At 44.2% G+C, this 13,457-nt stretch overlaps 1 protein-coding gene across 7 annotated transcripts in view; it reads right to left on the bottom strand.

Moving 5' to 3' along the window:
* Positions 1 to 13,457, bottom strand: part of QRICH1 (glutamine rich 1) — a 56,283-nt gene that overhangs the window by 41,516 nt on the left and 1,310 nt on the right. For 2 of the 7 annotated variants that reach the window (XM_008260628.4, XM_008260627.4), the window contains exon 2: positions 12,852 to 12,911. The exons of 3 other annotated variants lie outside the window; for them this stretch is intronic. The gene's annotated coding sequence lies outside the window, so the exon portion shown is untranslated. Of the gene's footprint in view, positions 1 to 10,625; positions 10,742 to 12,851; positions 12,912 to 13,090; positions 13,172 to 13,457 lie in introns of all 7 variants that reach the window. 2 more of the 7 variants (XM_051852454.2, XM_070050815.1) reach the window with 2 other exon arrangements.

Below are 13,457 nucleotides of genomic sequence, written 5' to 3'. Positions count from 1 at the left end.
GTGCAATCTACAGACTGCTGAGTGCCCTGCTGATGCTGCCGTCGTCCCATCCTCCACTTATCAGCACCACCCCAGAATAAAAGCAGCAGCAAATGAAAGAGTAACACAAAGAGTAACACAAGCTTTTAGCCAAAAGGACTCTCCATGAATCTCAAATGACTAGAAAAGTGATTTGTTTCCTGAGTCACTAGGTTAGACATACTAGTCCTGGGGCCAGCGCAGTGCCATAGTGGGCTAAGTCTCAGCCTGTGCCACCAGCATCCCATATGAGCGCTGGTTCTAGTCCTGGCTGTTCCACTTCCAATCCAGCTCTCCACTATGGCCTGGGAAAGCAGTAGAAGATGGCCCACGTACCTGGGCCCCTGCACCCATGTGGGAGACCCAGAAGTTCCTGGCTCCTGACTTTGGATCGACTCAGGTCTGGCCGTTGAGGCCATCTGGGGAGTGAACCAGTAGATGGAAGACCTCTCTCTCTCTCTCTCTAACTCTACCTCTCAAATAAATAAATAAAATCTTTTTAAAAAATTAAAATACCAGCTTAAAAAGAAAGACAAGAAATACTAGTCTCTTCTAGTGCCTAGATGCTCTACCTTTACAGACAGAAGGGATGCAGGTAACCACCTTTTAAACTCCTGGAACACAGATTATGTCCTGATTACCTGAATAGTTTATACACAGTAGGCTGCTTCATATATAATTGTTGCATTTGGAACTCAATGTAGAAAAATAAACATTATGATGCCTTACACCTACAATGGATAATCATAATTTAATTTATAACCTTATAGTATACACAACAGAAAAGATGTATACTTCTTTCCCCTGGGAGTTAGTGTATACCTGGCAGAAAAAGCTACCAATCCAAGGCAAGGATGAAACAAACAAAACAAACTATACAGCCCATACTGCTATTAACACTAGCACTACATATTTGTGAGGCACTGTGTAATTACGGTGTACAAATCATACTCAGATGTGTTCAAAAAGAATAGACCCAAAAATGAATCTTTTACAATCTACACATTGTGAATACATTTCTCTGTAAGTAAGGAAAAACACAAATACATTATCCTATCTGAAATCCTAACTTTTAGACCACACTTACTAGGAGATCCTAAGCACAGCATACAGAAGAGCTGGTACTCATTAGGGGGCACAAGTTGAAGCCATTACTTATGTTCTCTTCTAAAACTTAATGGTCATTTACCCTTTCCCCACATTTCTTTTGCCCACGTTCCTTTCAAAGCCCCTGTGGCAAGAAGAAAGCTAGACACTTATCTTCTCTCAGAGTACAAAATTAAAAGTCTGCTATGAAACTTTGAAATTAAGCTATCAACGATGACCATGGCACATACAGGTAAGAAGCACAGTGTCCTGAACATGCTACTCAGAGGTGTGACCCGTGAGCACTCAACAGCCACACTGGCACAGAAAGCGTCAAAGCGTCTCTTTGCTAATCAAAACCGGAATTTCCGTAAGATAGAATCTCTCCACAGTGTGAAGATACAGATGAAAGGCCACGTCCCATATCAGAGTGCCAGTGTTTGAGTCTAGGCTCTGCTTGGTTCCTGCTAATTCACACCTCGGGAGGCAGCAGGTGATGACTCAAGTGGTTGGGTCCCTGCTACCACGTGGGTAGACTCTGACTGAGTTCCTGCTCCTGGCTTCTTCCTTGCCCAGTCCAGGCACTGTTGTGGGCATGTGGGGAGAAAACTGGTAAATGGGGGTTCTTTCTCTAATAAATAAGTACATAATTTTTTTTTTTTTTTTTTGACAGGCAGAGTGGACAGTGAGAGAGAAAGACAGAGAGAAAGGTCTTCCTTTGCCGTTGGTTCACCCTCCAATGATCGCTGCGGCCAGCGCACCACGCTGATCCGAAGCAGGGAGCCAGGTGCTTCTCCTGGTCTCCCATGGGGTGCAGGGCCCAAGCACTTGGGCCATCCTCCACTGCGCTCCTGGGCCACAGCAGAGAGCTGGCCTGGAAGAGGGGCAACCAGGACAGAATCCGGCTCCCCGACTGGGACTAGAACCCAGTGTGCCGGCGCCGCAAGGCAGAGGATTAGCCTATTGAGCCGTGGCGCCAGCCAGTGCATAAAATTTTTAAAATGTGTCTCTCATTATCAAGTCCCAGTAATATTACAAAAATCGTGTGTGACTTTAATATCTAAATACACATACCCTTCTGTGCCAAAGGGGACAAAGGAAAGATTAAATAAGCAGTCTTTAATAGTCCTCTATCATACTACTACATATTTCAGTTTTTTAAAATATCAATTGGAATTCATATTTCCTAAAATTTATTTTCTTCAACAATAAGTTTTATTCCCATGAATCATGGAAAGAATGCTTGAATTTTCAAGACTGCCTGTGCTACAATCATAGTTACTATGCCAATTTCTAAAACCATACAGAAGTCTTCCAGCAAACTTTTTTATCTCAAATCTGGGAGAAGGTAAGTATGAACAGATACCACTACAAAGGAACACTGAAAATTCAGGTTACAGAACTGGAAAACCTTTGTGTGAGCACTGCTCAGTAAGAGTAAAGCCAGTCCCTTGACACCGACAGTAACCTTATTTCCCCACATTCCTTTAAGTGTGAGAAATTCCAGGGGGCAGTCTAAGCTTCATCTGAAGTCCTCTCACCAAACTCTGCCAATCACATTTTTTATTTTGCTTTAGTAGATTCCTTTAAGCTTCTATTTATAGTTTCATTAATTTTAATTTCAGAGTATCTCTGAACTTCATACTATCAAAAAAATTAAGTTTCACACTACATTTCTGATAAGCATTTAGCTGAGTGTAACTTTATTTAATCAATCTTTTAATTTTAGCATGCTGCATTCATATCAAACATAAGAATATCTGTTTTGTAAATGAAGGTGCCAACAATGACACAAACCATTCCGTTGCCCAGAATCTTCCAACCAATCCTGTCAGTATTTCTAAAATAGTATCTTCACAAAAAGTTATAAGAAATTCTAATCCAAGTGAATGTATTCCTTGAGCAAAAAAGGCAAATAAACTGGATATTCAGCTATCAGAAGAAATGGAATAAAAGCTTCAAAAAGTATGTTATAAAAAAATCAAAATACATGCTTTAAATTTTCATTTAAAAACAGAAAAGACCAACTAGATTTTAGCAGGAAAAAATTATATACAAGCGTTAGAAAACATAGAAAAAAGTATACACACACATAGGTGTTCATATATATCGAACATCCTAAAGTACTTCACCTTCTGGTTACTCAACCCCCACATGTACAAAGTGTTTTGCATTCCAGCGTATAAAACTGTGCAGTGCTCCAAGCTTACAGCCAGCTCTATGTGGACAGGGCCTCAAGCAGAAGCTTCCTGGTCAAATGCTGTTTTCTTTCAATAAGCTCCCAGGGATCCTCACTGACTCTGCAAGTCCACGTAATCACATGAGAACCACTGACCAGAAGAGGCCAATATTAACAAATAATGGGTTCAATGAAGAGTTAATAACATCCCAATCTATCCACTTACAGAGATTCAAACCTACTCACTCGGCAGTATCCACCAGAAGGACACAGCCCAATAATGAACGCTCACCAAGTTACCATTTGACTGACATAAGCACTACTTAGAAGAAAAAAAATTCAGAAATATATTTAAAAGGCCTCTTTACCATAATATCAGATCATTTATGTACATTTTAGTTGTCAGTATAATTTTTATATAATACTTTGTCCATTTAGAATTTATTTTGCAAGGTATGAGGTAAAAGCCAATTTAATTTTTTCCAATATATCCCTGTATCATTTATTGAATTTCTGAAAATTCTGTTGTCCACCAAACTGAAATGTTACACACCAAATTCATATATACTTCTAAGCTTTCTGTGTGTGATCCCACTGATCTTCCAACAACACAGTAGCTTTATAAAAGCATGTAAACATTTGGAGGATTCCTTGCCCATCATATTTTTTTTATTACTCACATTTAATGACACAAAAACACATGTGGAAAAAGGCAGCCAAAACAATATTTACATATTCCAGTATTGTTTAATTATATATATATATAGAGAGAGAGAGAGAGAGAGAGAAACCTGTCAAAAGATGCTGTCAGAAAATGCTAACAGTTATGCCTGGATGATGGAATCATGGAGGATTTAAGTTTCTTTCTGTTTAATACTCTCCTGCATTTCCCAGAAGTTGTATTAAATAAAAAAGATATTTAAAAAAGACACCTCTTTCTGCACAGTGGTTATACTGTAGCAACAGTAACAAACACACAATGCTAGTTGATTATAGTATAATTTTTCCTCAAAATCTGAAACTCTTAAAGACAAACAAAACCATCAAGAACTAAAACTTGCGTACAGGCCGGAGCCACGGCTTACTAAGCTAATCCTCCACCTGCGGTGCAGGCACACCGGATTCTAGTCCCGGTTGGGGCGCTGGATTCTGTCCCGGTTGCCCCTCTTCCAGCCCAGCTCTCTGCTGTGGCCCAGGAGTGCAGTGGAGGATGGCCCAAGTGCTTGAGCCCTACAACTGTATAGGAGACCAGGAGGAAGCACCTGGCTCCTGGCTTCGGATCGGCGCAGCGCGCCAGCCGTAGCAGCCATTTGGGGGTGAACCAACGGAAGGAAGACCTTTCTCTCTCACTAACTGTGCCTGTCAAAAAAATAATAAAGAAAAATAGACAAGCTTGACCCTCCATAACCCCAAATGAGACAGCAGATTCTTAGATTCAAGTCAAAGAAACTTGCTGAGGAACAGTAAAGAAATTTAAATACTTCTGAAAGGGGCCGGCCAGTCTGTGGGAGTCAGATGAAATCAATAAAGAAAACACTGGTGCTTACTGGGGGGTAGGGGTGGTAAAGGGTCTATAAACAAGCATTTGCTTCTAAATACTCAAGTGGCTTTGTAAAAACAATAAAGATAAATCGGCCCCTATCAACAGACCCAGGAGATTTTGACTAGCATGCCCAAATGGATCACTGGCATCTCCCCCGTACTTCACTGCAGGGGCAACGAACCTTTTTTCACCCAACCGCCATTTGGATATTTATAACACCATCCATGGGACATACAAAACTATCAATTAAAAAGCTAGCCTGGGGCTGGTGTTGTGGTATAACTGGTTAAGATTCAGCAGCGCTGGCATCCCATATGTGCACTGGTTCATGTCCTGGCTGTTCCACTTCTTATCCAGCTCTATGCTTATGGCCAGGGAAAGCAGAAGATGGCCCACGTCCTTGGGCCCCTGCACCCGGACGGGAGATATGGAAGAAGCTGCTGGCTCCTGGCTTCGATCTAGCCCAGCCATGGCAATTTGGGGAGTGAACCAGTGGATGGAAGATCTCTCTCAGTCTCACCTTCTTTCCCTCTGTAACTCTTTCAAATAAATAAAATAAATATTAAAAAAAAAAACCTAGCCTGATGTAGATTTGTTGAATTTCAAGTCCCACTTATGGCCCTATCCCTATACAAAAGAGCTTAGCACAGGGTTTGGTGCTGTGACACAGTGAGTAAAGCTGCCACGTGCAGTGTCGGCATCCCATACAGGCACTGGTTTGAGTCTCAGCAGTTCCACTTCCAATCCAGCTCTCTGCCATGGCCTGGGAAAGCAGAAGATGGCCCAAGCTCTTGGGCCCCTGCACCTGTGTGGGAGACCTGGAAGAAGCTCCCAGCTCCTGACTTTGGATCAGTCCAGCTCTGACTGTTGTGGCTATTTGCCTCTGAATCTCTGTAACTTTGCCTTTCAAATAAAATACATAAATCTTAAAAAAAAAAAAAAAGTTTAGCACAATGCCTGACAGAGCCATCTCTCAATAAATGTGCTTTTATTATTTCATCACTAGAACACAAGACAGTACCATGGACAAAGGTTACTCCAAAATAAAAAACATTTCCATAGGTCTGTCTGCTAATTTACTTTTTCATTTAAGTATCTAGGGAAGCCATAAACACCGCCTGTAATCACCCCTTCTTGAATATTTTATCTCTGATACCCCTATAGATCTGGTCTTCCCCTGACTGTTCTGCAGTGAGTCTTGAGTATGTCATGGACTAGAAGATAGTACAAGCTGCCTCAGAGTTCGTCTCTTTCTTGGACCTGGAGCCCCTCTCGAGGCTCACGGCTATTCCAGCAATGGCTCCTCCTCACAGCTTACTCTGCCTGGTTTGAATACATTCACAGGAAAAAACAGTTGCCATTTTAAGGAGTTACAGTTATCCTAATTAAGACATCATTTCAAAGCACAGTGGAAGACATTTTTTTCTAAAGATTTAATTACTTATTTGAAAGGCAGAGATACAGAGACAGAAGGAGAGACAAAGAGAGTAAGCATGCTTCCATCCGCTGGTTTACTCCTGAGTAGCCTCAACAGCCAGGGCTGAGCCAGGCAGAAGCCAGGAGACAGGAGACTCTTTCGGGTCTCCCACGTGGGTGCAGGACCCAAGTACTTGGGCCATCTTCCACTGCTTTTCCCAGGTGCACCAGCAGGGAACTTGGTCAGCAGTGGAGCAGCCAGGACTCAAACCAGCACCCATAAGGGATACCAGCACTGCAGGTGGAAGCTTAACCCTCTGGCCACAGCACCAGCCCCGGAAAACATGTTTCTAGCCTCAAAAAAGTACTGTATGAACACACTACAGAGCTTATGACAGAAATTATATCCTTGGGTCATTGATATTCCCCATGTCTTTATAGAAGAGTCCCTGATTTAGCGCTTTCATCCTGGTTCCATTCTTTTGTCTAGATTTATTTATTGGGGCTGCCACTGTGGCTCAGTGGATTAAAGCTTTCCTTCTCTAACTCAAATAATTTTTTTAAGATTTACTTATTTATTTGAAAGGCAGAGTTATAGAGAGAGAGAGAGAGAGAGACCTTCTATTTACCGGTTCACTCCCTAAATGGCCCCAACAGCTGGATCTGGTCCGGTCTGAAGCCAGGAGCTTATTCTGGTCTCCCATGTCGTCACAGAGCCCACGCACTTGGGGCATCCCATACTTGCTTCCCAGGGCATTAGCAGGGAGTTGGATCGGGAGCAGGGCGGCTGGGACTCAAACTGGTGCCCATGTGGGATGCTAGCACTGCAAACAGCAGCCTAACCCACTACGCTACAGCGCCAGCCCCTATTACTCCACTTCTGATCCACTTTCCTGCTAATGTACTTGAGAAGGCAGTGGAAAATGGCTTATAGCTGGGACCCTTGCCAACTGTGTTGGATACCAGGATGGAGTTCCTGGCTCATGACTTCAGCCTGGCCCAGACCAGCAGGCAAAGTATTTCTCTTAGTCATCCTCCTCTCTAATCACTCTTTTGAATAAATAGACAAATCTTTTAAGAAATAAAAAAAATTCATTTTCTTACCAAATACTGATTGGCTGGAAAGTGCACTATCGGCCGGCGCTGCGGCTCAACAGGCTAATCCTCTGCCTTGCGGCGCCGGCACACCAGGTTCTAGTCCCGGTTGGGGCACCAGATTCTGTCCCGGTTGCTCCTCTTCCAGGCCAGCTCTCTGCTGTGGCCAGGGAAAGGCAGTGGAGGATGGCCCAAGTGCTTGGGCCCTGCACCCACATGAGAGACCAGGAGAAGCACCTGGCTCCTGCCTTCGGATCAGCGCGGTGCGCCAGCCACAGTGGCCATTGGAGGATGAACCAACGACAAAAGGAAGACCTTTCTCTCTCTCTCTCTCTCTCACTGTCCACTCTGCCTGTCGAAAGAAAGAAAGAAAGAAAGAAAGAAAGAAAGAAAGAAAGAAAGAAAGAAAGAAAGAAAGAAAGAAAGAAAGAAAGAAAGAAAGTGCACTATCTAGTGATGCTGCCAATATCCATTCCACAACACAGCAATTCTGTCCCTAGGTATGTATGACATACTCACAGGTGTAGGAGGTACTTATTCAAGAATATTTTCTAAAAGATTTATTTATTTGAAAGGCAGTTACAGGCCGGCGCCGCGGCTCACTAGGCTAATCCTCCGCCTAGCGGCGCCGGCACACCGGGTTCTAGTCCCGGTTGGGGCGCCGGATTCTGTCCCGGTTGCCCCTCTTCCAGGCCAGCTCTCTGCTGTGGCCAGGCAGTGCAGTGGAGGATGGCCTGGGTGCTTAGGCCCTGCACCCCATGGGAGACCAGGAAAAGCACCTGGCTCCTGGCTCCTGCCATCGGATCAGCGCAGTGCGCTGGCCGCCGCGGCGGCCATTGGAGGGTGAACCAACGGCAAAAGGAAGACCTTTCTCTCTCTCTCTCTCTCTCTCTCTCTCTCACTGTCCACTCTGCCCGTCAAAAAAAAAAAAAAAAGAAAGAAAGAAAGGCAGTTACAGAGAGGAAAGCAGTCACAGTCAGTGGCTTAACATCAGACCCCAGAAAAGAGTTAATAGAAATTTATTAGCCAAAAACTGGAGGCAGAGGCTACCACCTATAATGTCGGCATGCCATATGGGCACCAGTTCAAGTCTCGGCTGCTCCACTTCTGATCCCGCTCTCTGCTATGGCCTGAGAAAGCAGTAGAAGATGACCCAAGTCCTTGGGTCCCTGCATCCGCGTGGGAGACCCAGAGGAAGCTCCCGGCTCCTACCTTCAAATCGGCACAGCTCTGGCCATTGCAGCCATCTGGGGAGCGAACCAGCGGATGCAAGACCTCTCTCCGTTTCTCTCTGCCTCCACCTCTCAAATAAACAAATAAATCTTTCCAAAACAACAACGACAAAAAAACTGGAAGCAATCCAGAAGTCTATCAATCGTGGAATGGGTAAACAAATTATGGGATCATGCATGTGGCCTAGTGGTTAAGAGGTCCGTATTCCTATCACAGTACCTGGGTTCAATTTCTATCGCTGGTTGCTGATTTCAGCTTAATGCTAACGCAGACCCTGGGAGGCAGTTGTGATACCTCAAGTAATTGGGTTCCTGCCACCAACATGGAATACTTGGACTGAGTTCTCCAGCCAGGCCCAGAAGTTGAGAGAACATGGGGTATGAACCAATGGACAGGAACTAGTGTGCATGCTCTTGCTCTCTCTGCTTCTCAAATATGGACGTTGTAAGTCACAGGAGCAGGTGTCTGGCCCAGCAGTTAGGATGCTGCTTAGGACACCTGCATCCTGTGCCAGGGCCTGCGTTCCAGTCCCAGCAGCACTCCTGCATCCAGCTTCCTGCTGATGTGTACTCTGGGAGGCAGCAGGTGACGACCTGAGTGGCTGGGCTCCCGCCACCCAGGTGGGAGACCCAGATGGATTACCCAGCTCAGGGCTTCAGCCTGGTCCAACCCTGGCTGCTGCAGGCATTTGTGGACGGAACCAGTGGACAGGAGCTCTCTCTTTGGCTCTAGCATGCTCTGTCTCTCTCTACTTCTCAAAGAAATAAAATTAAGCCGAGTTCTCCTTGGTTTTTCAGCAATTCCCTGAATTTTTCTGGTTTGTCATTTGTTCCTTATTTCTGGCCGCCTTTTTCTACTCTGAACCAGAAAACCACAGTTTTTATAAAGTATCCATTAGGATATCCCAAAACACTACAAATTGGAGTTGTATGCTTAGAAATCTGCAGACAACAGCGACCAAGAATAAATATAAATTAAATTTATAAATTAGGGCATACAGGCCAGCGCCACGGTTCACTAGGCTAATCCTCTGCCTGTGGCGCCGGCACACCGGGTTCTAGTCCCAGTTGCTCCTCTTCCAGTCCAGCTCTTTGCTGTGGCCCGGGAAGGCAGTGGAAGATAGCCCAAGTGCTTGGGCCCTGCACCCGCATGGAAGACCAGGAAGAAGCACCTGGCTCCTGGCTTCGGATCAGTGCAGTGCACTGGCCGTAGCGTCCATTTGTGGGGTGAACCAACGGAAGGAAGACCTTTCTCTCTGTCTCTAACTCCGCCTGTCAAAAAAAAAAATTATGGCATACAAAACAGTATCACATAAATGAGATAACTTCAGCTGCATACAAATGCATGAATTTCAGAAAAAAGTGCTAAAAGACAAAATAATCAGGTATGATACTATTTAAATAAAATTCAAAAGAAACAAAACTGAAGTATGTTGCTGATGGATACAAAAGTACTACTATAAAAAAAAAAAAAGAATGTGATTATCACAGAATCAAAATAGTAAATCTCTAGGGGCTGAGAAACTGTAAACAGAAAAGGAACCCTAAAGGGGTGCTGATGCTGGCATTGTGGCATAGTACGTAAAGTCCCCACCTATTACAACAGCATCCCATATGGGTGCCTGTTGATGCCCCCGTTGCTCCACTTCCAATCCAGTTCCCACAAATGGCCCGGGAAAAGTAATGAAAGATAGAACAAGTGTTTAGGCCCCTACTATTCACATGGGAGTCCCATATGAAGCTCTTGGCTTTGGCCTGGCTCAGGACTGGCCACTGTGGGCACTACAGGAGTTAACCAGTGGATGGAAGATCTCTCTCTTCCCCTCTCGAACTCTGACATTCAAATAAGTAAATCTTAAAAAAAAATTTCAAAGGTGCTGCCAATTATTCTGTTTCTTGTAGTCACAATAGAGTTAATTTTTAATAGCATGCTAAAATTTGTGGGAAAATGAAATTAAAAGAGTAAGTTTAATTTGATCCAAAAAAAATTGGAAATCCATGCATACAAAGGGGTCTTTAAAAAGTTCATGGAAAATGTGTAGTATAAATTAATTACCTGGGGCCGTGCTGTGGCGCAGTGGGTTAACACCCTGGCCTAAAGCCCCAGCATCCCGTGTGGCCGCCGGTTCTAGCCCTGGCTGCTCCAATTCCTGTCCAACTCTCTGCTGTGGCCTGGGAAAACAGTAGAAGATGGCCCAAGTCCTTGGGCCCCTGCACCCACGTGGGAAACCCGGAAGAAGCTCTTGGCTCCTGGTCAGGTCGGCGCAGCTCTGGCCGTTGCAGCCAATTGAGGAGTGAACCAGCGAATGGAAGACCTCTCTGTCTCTACCTCTCCTCTCTGTGTAACTCTGACTTTCAAGTAAAATAAATAAATCTTGAAAAAAAAAAGTAATTACCCACAGATTGCAAAATTCTCTGCAGCAAAATGAACTGTTAATACATTTCCCACAGATTTTCTGAAATGCTAAAATATATAAATACACATTTCACAAATTAAAAAATAAATAAAACAGGCAGACATTTAACCTAGCAGTTAAGATGCCCACGTCCCACACTGGAGTGCCTAGGTAGGTTCAGCTCCTGGCTCTCGTTCCTGACTCCAGCTTCCTGCTGTTTCAGACCCTGGAACGCAGCAGGTGACGGCTGAAATACTTGGATTCCTGCCTCCTAGACTGAGTACCCAGCTCTGGCCTTTACCCTGGCTTAGCCCTGCCTATTATGAACACTTGGGGAATGAACCAGTGGATGGAAGCACTCTCTATCACGCACTAGTTCTACCTACAATTTTGCTGGCCTACAGAATGAGCCTAGGGGCCAGTGTTGTGGCGTACCGGGTAAAACCACTGCCTGCAATTCCGGCATCCCATACAGGTGCCAGTTTGAATCCTGGCTGCTCCATTTGTGATCCAGCTCTCTGATGTGGCCTGGAAAAGCAGAAGATGGCCCAAGTCCTTGGAGCCCTGCACTCGCATGGGAGACCCAGAAGAAGCTCCTGGCTCCTGGCTTTGGATCGGTGCAGCTCCAGCAGTTGCAGCCATTTGGATAGTAAACCAGTGGATGGAAAATCTCTCTCTCGGCCCTGCACCCCATGGGAGACCAGGAAAAGCACCTGGCTCCTGGCTCCTGCCATCGGATCAGCGCGGTGCGCCGGCCGCAGCACGCCGGCCGCGGCGGCCATTGGAGGGTGAACCAACGGCAAAGGAAGACCTTTCTCTCTGTCTCTCTCTCTCACTGTCCACTCTGCCTGTCAAAAAAAAAAAAAAAAAAATCTCTCTCTCTCTCTCTGCCTTTCAAATAATAAATAAATAAACCTTTTAAAAAGAGAGAGAGAAACCAAAGGACTATTCCTTTCCCTTTTTAGCAAAGAAATTAAGCTATCATTTCCTCATGCAGCCACTTCAGTTAAATAACAAATCACACTCCAAGGTGACAATTTGGAAAAAGAAAAAAAAAAAAACAGAAAACAAGAGAAGCGTTTAAGTGAAGCTTAAAGAGAACTTAAAGCTACTGGAACAAAAATGTAGGAAAACAAAGTAACAGAAGAGGACAGGTGCTCATGTCAATGCCTCATTCTGCAGCTAACTCAGAAGTAAAAGACCCTCACAGATGAAGGTGGCCATTTAACAACAGACAAGCAAGAAGCATAGCACATCAAGTACAAACCACAACCGGTTAAATGAAAAGCATGCAGACTTGAAGGAAGGTATCCTAGCCATTAGGGAGTCCACACCCAAAGCCCCCAACTTGTTACTTTTTTGGAATAATTCAAGTTTACAAGAAAATTTAACAATTATTTGACCTGTTCTTCGGAGAAACACAAATAAATTGTCACAAAGGGCTAGAAGTAACACATGTAGCAGGTAAATCTTAATAGGTGAGCTTATGGAAACGTCACTTACAAACATAAATTTACAAAAGGAAGCTTTCAAACTTACTTAAAGCATAATCCAGAGCAAGGAGGCCTAAAAGATTTATTAAAATTCTAAGTGTAGGATAGATAAAGCTGAGTGCTTTTCTCTGAACCATTAGGTCCTCAGAAAAGCTAAAGCCTTGCTATGCTAAAACTAGGAAGTTGCACTGTCTTCTATTTTAAGGAGAAAACTGTCCAAGCAACACACTGTGGCTGCAGTCAGAGATGCAGTTTTCCCACATCTTAAACGTTCCAGCCCCTTGCAGTTTCTGGCAGGCAGCACCCAGAATGATTGACAGGATATGTAATGTGTCAGTATTACCAGAAAAAACTGTGCACACATACTTCCAGCATATCAACGATTTAACTCACCAGTCACCATGTTGCAAGTATTTCTGCTGCTTGTCCTGAGTTCTTAAGACTTCTAACATTCTGAAGAAGATAGAACAAAGAAGTTCCTTCCATCCTCAGCCTCTTTTTAAGGTTTAACTGTGTTCTTAAAAATACGCTTTATATTAGAACTACCCCCATCATTATCAAATTTGATTGCTAATTCTACTTCCTCTTAGTTTCCTTTTCCTTAAACTTAACGAAGCAATACAAAAACACACCGAGTGGCAGACGTTCAGTCTTAGAAAAAAGAGGTCGTACTTCTCCAGGACAAACTCTACTACCAGCGCTGGGGGAGGGGTCTGAAAAGGAATGAAATCCTAAATCAAGTGACTCTGACGGAGACGCACTCAAGACTCTAGGCATTCCTCCCAGAGTTCCGAAGTCACAACATCGAAGGCCAAGCGTTTATTCTCAGATGCTTCACTTTTCTGTCAGACAACTTTTTTGGCTGAAAAAAGAGGGCTCTTAGTCTAACTGACTCAAGTAAGCCCCCACCCACGCAGGAAAAAAAAAAAAAAAAAAGGCTGCATTTCAGGATCTGAAGAGGCATTTCAGAGCTCAGAGAAGGGTCCCTTCCGAAGCGCG

Source organism: Oryctolagus cuniculus, chromosome 10, assembly GCF_964237555.1.
Source record: "Oryctolagus cuniculus chromosome 10, mOryCun1.1, whole genome shotgun sequence".
NCBI lineage: Eukaryota > Metazoa > Chordata > Mammalia > Lagomorpha > Leporidae > Oryctolagus > Oryctolagus cuniculus.
Note: the sequence above shows the minus strand (reverse complement) of the source record. Positions and strands in the feature narration are given on the sequence as shown.